Here is a 13,979-nt window from a genome sequence, read left to right on the forward strand (position 1 = left end):
CTTTCCTGCCAATTCAAAGTGTTCCTAAAACCGAGACCCAAGGACAACTGAAAGCTACACAGCCATACCATAGCCTTCAGGATCAGTCTTACAGTCCATCTCTGAAGATGATTATGGAGATCCACGCTTCAAGGTTGTTTCTCCATGTTTTCAGGGAATTGCTGAAATCTCTGTGGGAGCAGTTTGATGAACTCACTGACAGTAACAACTGACTGCCACAGAAAGTGCATGATCTAAGGGAGCACCTTTATACCAACTGATGTTTGCTTGAGCCTGCAGTACATCATTTTTTGCTTCACTGAAATGATAGAAAATTCTCCTTGGCCATTCTTTAACTTATTTTTGTTGGGTTTGTTTTCAATTGTAGCAGGAATAAGGTGATTTTGCACTGTACAAGCTGAGCCGGCATGTACAAAGCAGGCATAAAGAATGGCCTGTCCCTTCCTGGCAGCAGCAAACCATTGCTTTAGCCACCACTGATAATCACATCCTACATTAAAAGCTGCACCTGTTTTTCTGAGATATTCACAAAATGAAGGGTAAATACAGTAGTCACAGCACTAGACTCCCACTCGGTTTTCATTCTTATTGTAAGAACCACTTGTGGAAGAAAAAACAGGGCATATTCCTTTAATGCAGTTCAGCTGCCTTCCCACAGTGGAGAACGACTTCAGCTGGCAAGAACTATATGTACCACTACAGACTTCACATATAGCAAAAACTCATGCTGAAAACATGACAATTGCTTTATTATTTGCTTCCTGTTACACACTGGTGCCAAGAAGTTGAGCCTAAAACCAGGCTGGATTTTTCTTTTTTGGAACACGAAGTTTTCCTTTCATCATCTCGAACAATACCACAGTGTATCCTGCTTCACACAGTCGTTTTCCCCTATTATATATAAGGCATAGTCAAGTATCTGAGGAGTGTTTCTGGTAACTGAAAGCTATTTATAGCTGTTGGTTTTCAACTTCCTGCAGGTCAGTTTGGCTTTAGAAGTATCATGATTTCTGTTTCTTTTCTCTGAAGCCCTGCAAAGCCCGAGCTTGACCTCGCAGTGCTGAGCACAGGAATTTGACCACCGTCTAAAATACAAGCAGGGGGAACCCTAAGTGCAGCGTATGCATCAGAAGCGAACAGCCAGACAAAAGCCACGTAGCTCCTAAGGGGTTTGTCTTGGAAGCTCTGTATGCTTCAATTTCTTTGGATAAAAGTTAGATGTACTGGATTGTTTTATGTAATGCTCATACAATTGGTAAATTTTCCTCAGGGTCTGTTAATATTCTCAGCGTCACCCACTGAAGCAGCTTCGAATTTCATTAGGAAGCTGGTTTCCTTTCCTTTGAGTGAGGAGGCTACTTAAGTTTAGCCCTAATACTGTTCCTTGCAGTACCCCCAACACATTTTCAATTACATTTTGCTACGCTATCAGCTCACATTTCACATTCTAATTATAGCCACAAATACATACATCCCGAACCAGCACAGTAAAGCCGAGCAGTGCCCAGCTTTCAAAGCTCCAGTGAAACGCATAGGAAGTCAAATTAGATTACGACAGACATTTCCACAAGCTAAGCAACTTGGAGAGCTTAACTTCTTAAAGAACAAGGTCTCAGCAATCTTTCTGGTAGGGTCCCCAAACAAAAAAAACGTATACTAAGTAAAGACTGAAAACCAGACATACTCTGCTTGCAGCTCACTGAAGTAATATTCTCTGTATCTGTGCTCAGTTAGCAGTGGTATTTCAAAAGTAGTTGATCTTATGCAAAAAACCCCAAGTGCTGTACTTCAACCAAGTTTGATACAATGATTATGTATCTTGCCCAAATATTGTAGTAGACATGTTAGGGGAAATATAAAAATAATCATAAATAAAAAGGTTTAGGATTACTTATTCCAGGATCTTACAAACAAAAAGCCCTCAGCTCTAAACCTGTACCACTAGTCCATAAAACACAAGAGCCCTTTAAGCAATTCTCTGCTATATTCAGTTTTAGGCAAAGGTATTCATCATTTACAGCAGAAAAATGTTCATGATTTGAAATTTTATCAGTGTCCCTGTTATATACCACTCTAAGAAAAGACACGGTCTTCTTTCAACTGTTGGAGCACTTCCAGTATCTGGCAAATTTTAACATGTATCCCTCGCTTGCCAAACCTGAAAGCTAGCTGTCAAATTCCTCCCAGATATGATAAAGATGGCACTCGGGATTCAAGCTCTCATTTATATAAAATAACACATACAAAAGGGGTTTAGACACAATACTGTACAAAGCTTAAATTCCAGCTTGAAGTATCTTTGCCGAGAAGCATTATTTTAAGTAGATAGACCACAAGCAATTGTTCAAGAATAACAATCCCCTCTTCACTCTTGGAATATTACACCATGCACTCTACTGGAAGGTATAGGAAGGAAAGCTGCTGCTTTGAATTTGTGATTTTAGAGAAACACTATCTGCAAACTGTGGACCTTATAATGCAGTTGCTGACCTACAAACAAGCTGGATTCCTCACTCCTAAATGAACTTCAAGACTTAAAAAGATTAGTAATCCATTAGCACTGATAATACTGTTTCCCCAGCAAAAGCTAAGCCAAGCTCTCCAAATCTGATACCTGATGTGCTTGTCTGCTTCACTTGTATACAACTTAACACAGATTCTGTATTGCTAGGCAGGTTTTTCTTTTGCCTGTTTTATAGAAAATGCCACCAACTAAGTTCTTCCATTAAAGAGTACTAAATTGCCAGTCTAAGGTGATCTTATCCAATCTGTTTGCTACAAACGAAAGACAAAGTACACTGATGTTCATTTTTCAGGAAGCAGAAACTACCCCTCAGCATATGAACTAAATCTATTTTATTGTTCATTCAGGGAATGACATCTGACACACAGAAAATTAAGGGTAAAAACAAGGAAAAAACAGTTCTGTGTTCGAATGTTCAAAGAGATATTTCATGGTACCTACAAGCCTTTTTCAATCCTTAGTCAAGGGACAATATACATATGTACCTACACGTACTCCCATATATCCCTCTTCACATACTTGCAATGGTTAACATATAACTCGGCAACAGCAGTAGCCAGCTGAATGTCTCCTTACAGCAACAGTATACTGCAGATAAGCCATATGGAACATGAAAAGTTTCCAAGTGTAGCAACCCATCTGCAAAATGTCCTTCATAATCTTTTAGAAGTTCTTTGGTAAAAATATTATCTCCAACTCATAGTTTGCCAAGAAAAAAATTCTTTAACTCTGATTGTAACAAAATGAAATAAAAGAACAAATTTCTTTTGGTCTACCTGCCTATGCAGTGTTGCTGTTCTGAACATTCCTTGTCCTGAATTCCTCCCTACAGCTTGACAATTGAAAGCATTACAAACTCTTTGAAAGTCTTGGGACTCAAGACAATTTAGCATTGTCAGAATAGTCATTACAAGACAAAGAACACTATTCCAAAGGAAAATATTTAGTGGATTCTAAGTATTCATGCAACTGTTATAATATCATTAATATGGAAGGCAATGGGAGCTGGCTACACTAACATCTGCCAGAACCAGCTTCGACTAGCACTGCTGTGGAACCGCCATTGTGTTTCACCTACAAAGATGTCCAAGTGTGTAAGCAGAGAGCTGAACGGCTGTGTGCACAGGGCACTTACGTGTTCTCCAAACAGCCACTAGCCCAGCTTGCAGCATTGGTGCAGAGTATTGACCAAAAAAACAAACAAAAAAAGAAGAAAAAAACCAAAAAAATCCAAAGATGCAATTTGAATAAGACAATGAAAGCAGCTCCTTGAAAATCCCAACCGAGGTGAGTCTATACACTGAGACAGTGAGACTCGCCAGCAATAAAGCAGCAGGGTGCAAGCAGATACATCTCTTTACACTGAATTAAAATAATTAGACTGTAGGACTTCAAGACACAAAGCTATAATAAGTATGTCACAACTCATGTTTTGAGTACTAAGCTTCTCAGTTATGTGTCGAAGGAATACACTTTAAGTGAAGATTATGCAAGGAAAAACATTAAGTGAATTATTCGAAAGCCAAAGCACCTCTTTGGAGCCTGTCCTTACCTAACCTGAGAAGGCAGTGGAAAATTAATAGGTAAGGAGGACTCAAAGATGGGACCTAGAGAAGGAAATGGAAAAGTCTGTAAGAATCAGGAACAGTGAAAGATGAGTTAAACTTTATGCTATGAGGTGTAACTCGTGGCAAGGTTGGATAAAGACTGGCATGCTCAACTTTCTGTCATTGTAACAAGTCACTATACTCCACAAGTTTTAAGTTAATGCAGAAAAGAGCAGAAGTTTAAATAGCAATGGCTTGTTACAGGTAGAAGAGCTTCCAATGGAAGAATGTACATGGGCTTTGATCTAGAAAATGGTCACAATATTCCCAATGGATCTGTGAGGTTTTAATTTAACCAATATATTGTCCACTTCCTACTGAACAAAGCTGACAAATAATTCCAGCAAAACCTCATTTTAAATGTTAAAACTCAGACTATTGACAATTTAACAAACTTAATTAGCGTTCCACAGTCCCACATCATGGATGTATAATATCCAGAGGGGAGCTTACATCATTGATATGACATTAATAAGATGCAATAACTATCAGTGGCATATCACAAAGACATTAATGCTGCATATGTATTGATTTGCAAGAATGATATTACAAATCAATACGCTATAAGAAGGGCTGCTGGGAGATTTCTTGGTCTGTACCACAAAAACTGCCACCATAAGTATTTTCTTTATTCAGGTGATAGAGCAGTCTATGCAAAACAAACCAGGTGAAAGGATCAGTGTGAAGTCTTTTGTTCAGATGAGCCTTGAGAACCTCACAGCCTAGACGGGCCACATCACTTGCAGTGAAACACTAACAATGAACAAACCACAATCTCCATCCTATGATCAGAAGTATCTCAGCACACCTACACTTGATACTCAACTGGGTATGTCTGCCACATTCAGTGATGTTCTAAAAACTAAAATATTAAATAACAAAAGAAAAAGGAAAAAAGTCACCTTTATTAAGTTTTGATTTTTTGGAATGTGTTATCCAAGTCTCTGCTACTAATACATAAACACAGAGCCTCATTAGGAGATACAGGATGTAGGAATCACTCCAACAAACCCTCACAGACCAAAGAATCCCAGACACAAGACAGATCCTTAAAGAATCTCTCCAAACACTCTTAGCTACTGCCCTTGAAATTACATTTCCATTTTACAGATGTCCAGAACATTGGACACATTTTGGTTGCTACAGTTCAAAGTTTGCATTTCAATAAATGTTTGTGAAGAAGGGTGGAATAAGTAAGTTACTAGTCTCTGCTAATTTGCAATATAAACCAAAGTCAAGGGTAGTTTTCTTAGGAAACAATAGCCATAAGGTAAAAAACCAAACGAGGTTCTACCTAATGGCAAGTTTTACATCATTAAGACCTCATTCAAAAGCAAAACAGCCTGAGTTATTTTACAGTAAAATAAGCAGAAGTGAAAGTTTCTTAATTCAAACCTCATCCTAGTAAGTTCTACAGGTACAGTGAAAACAGGTTTTGCTCTTATCTTTGGCTTGTTGACTATTTTGATTTATTCCAATTACATCTAGAAACTGCAAAGGAAAACACTAACAAGCTGGGGTTGCTTACCCTGGAGAAGAGGAGGCACAGAGGAGACCTTATTGCTGTGTACAACTACCTGAAGGGAGGTTGTAGCCAGGTGGGGGTTGGTCTCTTCTCCCAGGCACCCAGCACCAGAACAAGAGGACACAGTCTCAAGCTGTGCCAGGGGAGGTTTAGGCTGGATGTTAGGAAGACGTTCCTCACAGAAAGAGATTGGCCATTGGAATGTGCTGCCCAGGGAGGTGGTGGAATCATCATCACTGGAGGTGTTTAGAAAGAGACTGGATGAGGCACTTGGTGCCATGGTTTAGTTGATTAGATGGTGCTGGGTGATAGGTTGGACTTGATGATCTCTCAGGTCTTTTCCAACCTGGTTAATCCTATTCTATTCTAAAATCACACAAGCTAATGTTACATAGTTAGAATCCAAAGTATTTGTTGTATTCATCATCTTAACAACTCGTGTTGCCACTAGAAATTGTGACAAGAACCTTGAAATAACACTGTTGAGATTTGGTCTGCACTTTAGGATTACAAACAACAGAATTAGAGCACAGACTGGTAGGGCAGGACACTCAGCAGTCATGCCCATGGTCATGTCTGTCACATTGAGTGAGGTTCTAAGAACTAAAATAAGTCTCTTGGAACTGTACTGATCACGAATAGCTTGTAGGTAGTGGAAGATGGGAAAGATTTAGGCATTTTCTTTTTTGCTAATGATATTTGGACCCATATTGTTCATTCTTCTCTAAAGAGAAATTAGCATGAATAGGGGAAAAAATTCAATGAGACAAACTCTATATTATGACCAATTCAAACTCCTGTTGTGCTTTCTGGATGAAATACGAAGTTACACTGGTTCTTAAAATACATCCACATCGCCTGTTTCAAGGCTGCTTCTGCAGAGTTTTTGGTAGGCAGGTAGCATACCAAGCTCCTCTATTAGTATTTGACATACAGTTAAGATTCTAGTCCTCACAGCAGCACAGCCTCCTGAAGAGCCATCGGATTCAATCTGAGATTCTACTCCTGTACAGCCAAGTAAGCTGTCACTCACCAGTTAAGTGATTAGAGCTTTCTCTGGTAACTTCCTTACAAAAAATTGAGACTATCACAGCAAATTTCATTTCACAGCTTTAAGTTAACCTCACTAATCTAACTGCCATAGGACTGTTGGAGGATGGAGAGCAATGTGAAGTGGAACTACATGAAATTGCTGGTGGTGATACAACAGCTAAGCACAACTGTTAAGACACTCCAAAAAGTTTCATGTAAAAGATGCATCCTATCTAGACAAACTTCAGAAATGTATGTGCCTTAATCAGTGACTGAAACTGCAGTTTAGCAAAACTCATCATATCAACACAGCATGGTGAGTTGAAAACACCAGTGTGTTTTCAGATGTGGAAGAAATCGACTTTCTTAACTTTAAACCATTAAACCTAATCATTGGTTTAGAGACAAGGCATGTGCTGCTTCAGATTATTTGCAGGCAAACCAAAGCTGTTTCAAATGATGATGATGAAATTAAGTCTATCCTACTTCCAGTATTTTTTAGTATGTGTCAGAAATGAAGGAACACAAAATGAAAAAAAAAAAATCATTCTAGCAGTATCAGCTTTCTGAAAGTCACCAACAGTCTGTCCCTTAAATTAAATAAATAAATGCACATCAGCGTTAGGCAGCAGCCTGCACAAAGCAACGTCAGCAATGCCAAAGAATGGAAAGATTTCTCTGAAGCAGAACAATATTACCAAATGCAAGAGAAGGAAAATTTAAAAAAACCCCAAAAAAAACTATTCTAGCAGTAAAAAGATCAACTAAAAACTTGGAAGGCGTTTAGCTTAAGCTCAAAAAAATATATATATACAGGGAAAGATGAGGCAGAGAACCCATGATGTACACAAAGTACACAGCTGTCTTCTGTCACTATGTTCCAAATAAACATTTGCTACCTTCACTACACTTGCCACTTTTCAAGGAAGCTGTTTCTGCCAGAGCTCTGTATGGGAAACAAGCCTCCAGAGCACAGCCTGTTTACACACGTATTTTTCTCTATCTCAGGTTTTGATGAGTCATATTCCAGACCACTTCAGTTTTTATGCCTTTTCTTCTCCTTGTGATGGTAACCTGAAAGTGAAATTTTAGTCCTTACTCATACATAAGTCCTCCTCAATCATCTCCTTAAAATGTCTCAAAGGCAGGTGAGTGCTGTCTCAAATTGTTTGAGCAGTTCTATGCAGGATAATTACATTTACATAATGAGGCAGCAAATCAAGCCCAATAAAGGCGACATTTTCTCAGCATCAGGAGCCGATTACAGAATCATTTCTTTTCTTCACTGAAACCATTTTTAAGCTTCTTCCTCCTTACAAATGTATACCACTTATTTCTAGCATGTTCCATGCTATTTGGAGACCAAAGGAAGCACCAGACAACAAAACCACATACTATTCACAGTACTCATAGGTATCCTGCTACATGCTCAAAGCTTGTCAGTTTTTTTTTCCTCCATAGGTCTAAGCCCACCTCTGGCATTTCTCCATCTACCAAATATGAAGGGATGCAAACCAACATTAATTAATCCATTGTCAGCTTTCCTCCAATCTTTAGTGTGGGTCTGACCACCATCATTCATAGTATTGCCCCTCAGAATTACCTCAGTTCTATACAGCTGTGCTCAAATACATTTGGAGATTTGAGTCCCCCACATTAAGCACTGGGTTTCATTTTCAACTGAAGCTGTGGCAGAGCATTCTCTTCCTTCTTAATGTCCCAAACCCTACCAGTTAACATCTCTTATGAAACACACTGAATTAATGTACTTTTGAAGTATGTGATGCAATTACCATCATCACACTTCAAAAGCAAAGTATGGAAGCCCAACTTGTTTGCCAAATGCATATCTAAATTGGATACACCAGGTATGCACACCAGGAAAGGAAACAGGATCAATTAACTGGACATCTTTCTCATCTAATTTTGTATGCATGCTTCCATGTATATTGAGATATAATTCCCAGATTGAAGTTCACCAAATGTTTAAAAAGAAGCTATGAACTACTTCAAGTGCTACCAAAACACCATAGCATCCCATGGCTCACACAGTACTGTGTGTGTCATACAGCAAACAAGGGTACAAAACACGTTGGTAATGCATAACCTGGAAAAGAAGCAATGCTGAGGAGGTGGAGAAAAATGGATTAACCCCCCCCAAACAAACACCCAAAAGCTTCGGGTTTATAAACACAGTGCTTCAACACCAACTTTTCTGTTTATGCTCCCTACACTCTTACACTTGTCTCTTGGCATACGCTCCATCTGGCTGCGGAGATGCATCTGCTTCTTTGTGCTGCAGGCTCTACACGTGCAGATGAGCTCTCCAGGCCTTCTCAAAACTAAGATCTGACAATCGCATCGCTGACACTACGTATGCCTATGACTAAAGAACCTGTATTGCTCCTCTAACAGCTCCATTAACATTTTGTGAAAAGGCAGGGAAACAGAATGCCCACTTGGTGTTTTAGACAAGATGATGCACTGAATGCAGCTTCTGTCAGATTAAACTGGCTTATTTACGCCACTGCAAGCAGCAGCAGGTATGGTTATCTGCTTCTTCAAAACCATGTCATGACCACTATCACATCAAGCCACCGCACATGTTCCTTCCTGCTAGAGACACTTTCTGTGTTTAAGAGATTTAATACAAACACCCAGATCACCTGCTGCAACTTGCACCAAGAAACAATCCAGGTCCTTCCCATACAGCAGTCTGGTCACAACAACGAGCATGTTCCCAGTAATTTTTTGGGTACTTGTTATTTATGACTTTTATTACAGATTACAGCATATCTCAAGGACCCCTGTCAATATCTGGGGTATGACCTAAGCACATTATACTGTACTGAAAACAGCATTAAACCATATAGAAGAGGCTTATTAACTGACACCTACCCAAAATTCTCATGGGAACAAATGCCAACCATCAAAGGTCACATTTTAGTCTCCTAAGAAAAGCAAATCTTCTCAATTTGATGAGATGCTGTGATGGAACACGTCCAATCCACCTACAGTCAAGTGTAGCTGAAATAAACCTCTTTTGCTGTATCACTCAAGGAAAATGTGAAAGAGAGATAAAAAGTCAAGCTAAATAGGCAAGAAGAGCCTGTCTTCAACCCTCGACTCCAGAATAAACAAGACTAGAGGAGAGGGAAGACTGCACAGCTGCTGCTTTCCAAGGCCTGGTGAGGGACAGCAAGACCAACATGGAAGTGTTACCTTTTAAATAATCTGTAATAATCTTAACACCCCTGCACTAAAGAAGATTGAGTATGCATGCCTGGTCATTTCCCTCTATTCTTTTGGAGCAAAAAAGAATGAGCACTGCCTCAAATTATCTTTTATACACTAAAACATTCTGTCAACCATATGTATACAGAATCCTGATAGAACCTAAAATTCTTCCCATTCTGCTCTGCAGAAGCACTCTTTCTTCAGGAAAAAAATAATTACTTGCCAGGAATAATGTATTAGAGAAAAAAGGCCATGACCATTAAAGCATCGAATGCTCTAACACCTATGGCAAGCCCTTCCAATTATAGGTAGTACTTCGGTGGAACAATTTCACAAAGCTGTAACGGCACAGTTGAAAACTAAATACATAATCCCAGATTTCAAAGTGCACACAAGGAAAATGTCTATATTTTTCCAATATCCCTGTATGCCCCAGCTAACCTGTGCAAAGGCCCTAGCTTGCACTCAAATAACTGAAAAAATACTGTACACCAGGTGAAAAATCTCTCCCGTGAGATGTGAAAAGGACCACACACTCCAAGAGCATCAAAGATTATTTTTTTTTAAACAGAATAACAAAAAGGTTATTTAACAACAGGGTTCTTTGAACATTTCAACAGAAGGCAGTTTTTTCCTTTATAAGGCTTAAAGGCGACATAACACTTGCTGCTCCTTAAGTGAATACCTTTTACTAAAAGGTCAGGAGATCAGCAGTCATAAGCAAAGCTTCACCTTTCACAAGGATGCAGAAATTTATCTAAAACCCCCCTCAGACTAATTATGCCTCATCTGATAAGCATGGAAGCTTTCTCACAGGCTTGCACATGTTCTGATTGGGACTACTGCATACAATCCTGGTTCTCCTATTCACGTATATTTTTTTACTGTGGTAAACCAGACTGAAACAGCAAAAGAGCTGAAGATCACGGAGTGTGAAGCCCAGCTCAAAATGCCACACAGATTACCATGGAAGCTGGTTACAGGCCATCTGTTGCAAGATCTCCGCCCATAATTCAGAAGTACCAAATGGCAGGACATGGACTACCCCCAAGCTCAATGCTGACAGTTAGAAAACTAAGCTTACATTGTAACAAAGTACCAGAACTTCCAATTCCAGCTATTCAAAATTCTCATTCTGCCAAGGTGGCTGGAGGAAAGGAGAAAAAAAAACGTAGTCTTAACACCCACAGCAGGTACTAGCTATCAAGTAGCTACAAAAAACCCAACCCAACAGAAAGCCACGGTAAGAAACAGGTTGAGAAACCTCCAACCGTTTAGTGATGGGATAAACTGCTTAGAAATCAAAGAAAGCAGAGAACAAAGAAACAGCAACATATTAAAAAGAACACTAGAACTAATAAAAAGACATTAAAAGGGTCAAAAAGATTAGAAAAGAATAGGTAAAGGACAGGAACAGAGCATTCACATCTACAGTAACAGGTAGAGCGAAAGACGTAAGGGCACGCATCAAAAGACTCCAGCGTTCATTTCAGCTGCTGCTGCTCTCCCTCCTACTATGTTTTCAGACAAACGTTTCAGGAGCAACAGAAGATACCAAGCTCTGGGCATATAAAAGCAATTCCTATGCCAAAACTGAACAGGAGGCAACTATAACAGGAAGATGCCTCATCAATTTCACTTAATCATTTACAACATTGCCATCAGTCTGAAAATAAGTCACAGGAGATTTGTTTCTTCCCTTGCACAGCTTCCAAGCTGTGTACAATTAGCTTTCCTTCTAATACGACAAAACCCCCCTCCTCTCATGAGTATCAGGACCAGAGAGGGTCAAGCCTAGTTTCATGGAGAGCCTACAGGACAAGCATATCAAGGAGGCAAGTGAATTACTGAAACATTACCTAAGATAAATGCATCCCTATAACTCCCTAAGATAGAATTACTGATTCTAGAGAGGGGTTCTGGAATTTCTATTTGTTAAAACATTATTTCGACACAGACACAATAATGTTTTCAGAACATATCCAAAATGCTGGTTCTGCAACTTCACCTTTATCATGAGCATCTGTCAATGGAGAAACTACATCAAGCTCTGCGTTTCTGCCAACCTGCTGCTGCTTAAATACAGGACTCCTACTCTCCCCATCTCATCTCCCATGTTCCTCCCTGCTTATGCTGTACCTGTCACTGCATCTGCTCTAAAGCACATCATATTCTCCACTGATTCTATTAAAGCTCTGCTTTAAAGCAAGAAAGTAGATACTTTTCCACTGATTTTTCCGCTGAAAATGAATGTTTTTTCTAAATCAAGGACATTATTTACCCCCAGTGGGAAGCAAACCATCCAAATCCAACCATGAATTATATCTCAACTGCCTGAAGAACAATTGTTAATAGACCACAAAGTTACCACACAGGCAGAGCAAATCTGAAATGCAAACAGTTGCAAAAAAAAAAAAAAAAAAGAGAAAACATCACTCTGTTTTAGCTTGTAAATCTTCCATCCTACTGACTTAACCTTCCCATCCAGAACACAGACAAAATTCAAGAACACATCTTCCTAGGAAAAAAGTTACACACTCTCCTTTATAGCTAAATAAATTCCTCCAAAGAAAGAAAAAAGCCAGAAAGAACAGAGGGCTGATCTGAAGAGAGCACTCCTAAATAATGCTGTCTTTGAAAGGTGAGAGTAAAATCTTTAATCTCATACTGCTACAATACAGTAAATTTGCAGAGGAAAATCAGAATCTGCAGATGAGAGTCCTTGCATGTTCCCCCCGCAACAGAAACCATAGATGTACTTGGGTACTGACTTCACTTTGCTATGCTATTGCCAGAGGTCAAATGCTTGACACCACCTTAAAAGCCCCAACAGTAAACACCACCCCCCCTCCCCCAAATGCAGGCAGCATGGCATAGAAATTGTTCAGGAAGAGGTTCTTAGCCCTCATTCTGTGAAGAAGCACTACTGCAAGTCATAACACAAAGAGGCCTTAGATGCAGAACAAAAATCAGACTGGCGAACTGACTCGCTTGCATCCCTATCTCAAATACATGTCTGTCACAATCAAAGGCTCATCTTGAAAGCATTAGGTTTTCCCTTCCTCTGCATTGTCTATCCCTTATTTAAGCTAATCTCGTGACTATGTAATACTCTTCAGCTCTTCAAAGCTTGTATTATCCCTCTCATTAGTACACAGCACTGAAGACAGAAGATAGGGAGGTCTTCTTTCTGATCATAAAAGGCAAGTAACAGATCAGCAGAGAAACTCCTCCGAAAGAAATACATTTGTCTATTTCTCGGTTTTGTCAGTCTGATGATTTTATTAAAAACCTATTTACAAGATACTCTGTGATCCCCTTGGCAATAGGTTCTGCAGCTATAGAAGGCTAATCACTATTCCTAAAAAGCAAGGCATTTGTTTGGAAGACAACTTGAGAATTTAAACTAAACACTTAAGCCAGCCACCTGTTTTGGTCTATTTACAGGACTAGGGGAGACATGACTCTTATCTGAAATGCAGTTACAGTACATAAAGGCTCCAACTGCCAAGAAAATCCTTGATTTCTACTGTACCTAATTCAGAAATTGTGTACTAGAAGGAGTTTTTATTTAATGCCCAAGCATAATAAAAGCTGAAAATCCCAATACCTTGGAGTAATTACATTCACACTGTTTTATTACTGCAGAGATCACAGTCATTCTACTGCTATGTCTTGAGTGACATGGAGAGCGACTGGACAACAAATTTCATTAACTTCACTTCCTCCACAGATTCCCTTTTTTTATTCTAGTTTGTTGTGGGGTTTTTGGTTGTTTCATCGGTTTTTCTGTACAAGTAGTAGTACAGACTGTGACCACTTTGAGCCAGGCACAATATTTGATTGGTAAAGCGGCTACTGTCTCAGAAGATGAAAGGGGTCAAGAGTAACTGTTAAGGTTGAGGACATTTTTTTGCACCTTGTTCTCCATCCAACTGATTCTTGCTATTAAAACCTTGAACACTTCCCCTCCCCTCCTCCCCCAGAAAAACAACCATCTTTCACACCTCTATTTCCATTGCCAAACGTGGCTGAAATCAATCATGTTTCCCAG

General features: G+C 39.4%; 1 protein-coding gene across 10 annotated transcripts in view; it reads right to left on the bottom strand.

Annotated features, from left to right (window-relative positions):
• The window catches only part of MEF2A (myocyte enhancer factor 2A), an 89,996-nt gene that overhangs the window by 33,588 nt on the left and 42,429 nt on the right, over nt 1-13,979 (bottom strand). The gene's annotated exons all lie outside the window — the stretch shown is intronic.

The sequence above is a fragment of the Melanerpes formicivorus genome, unplaced genomic scaffold (assembly GCF_026170545.1).
Source record: "Melanerpes formicivorus ecotype bairdi unplaced genomic scaffold, bMelFor1.0.p_v2 SCAF_10, whole genome shotgun sequence".
NCBI classification, from domain to species: domain Eukaryota; kingdom Metazoa; phylum Chordata; class Aves; order Piciformes; family Picidae; genus Melanerpes; species Melanerpes formicivorus.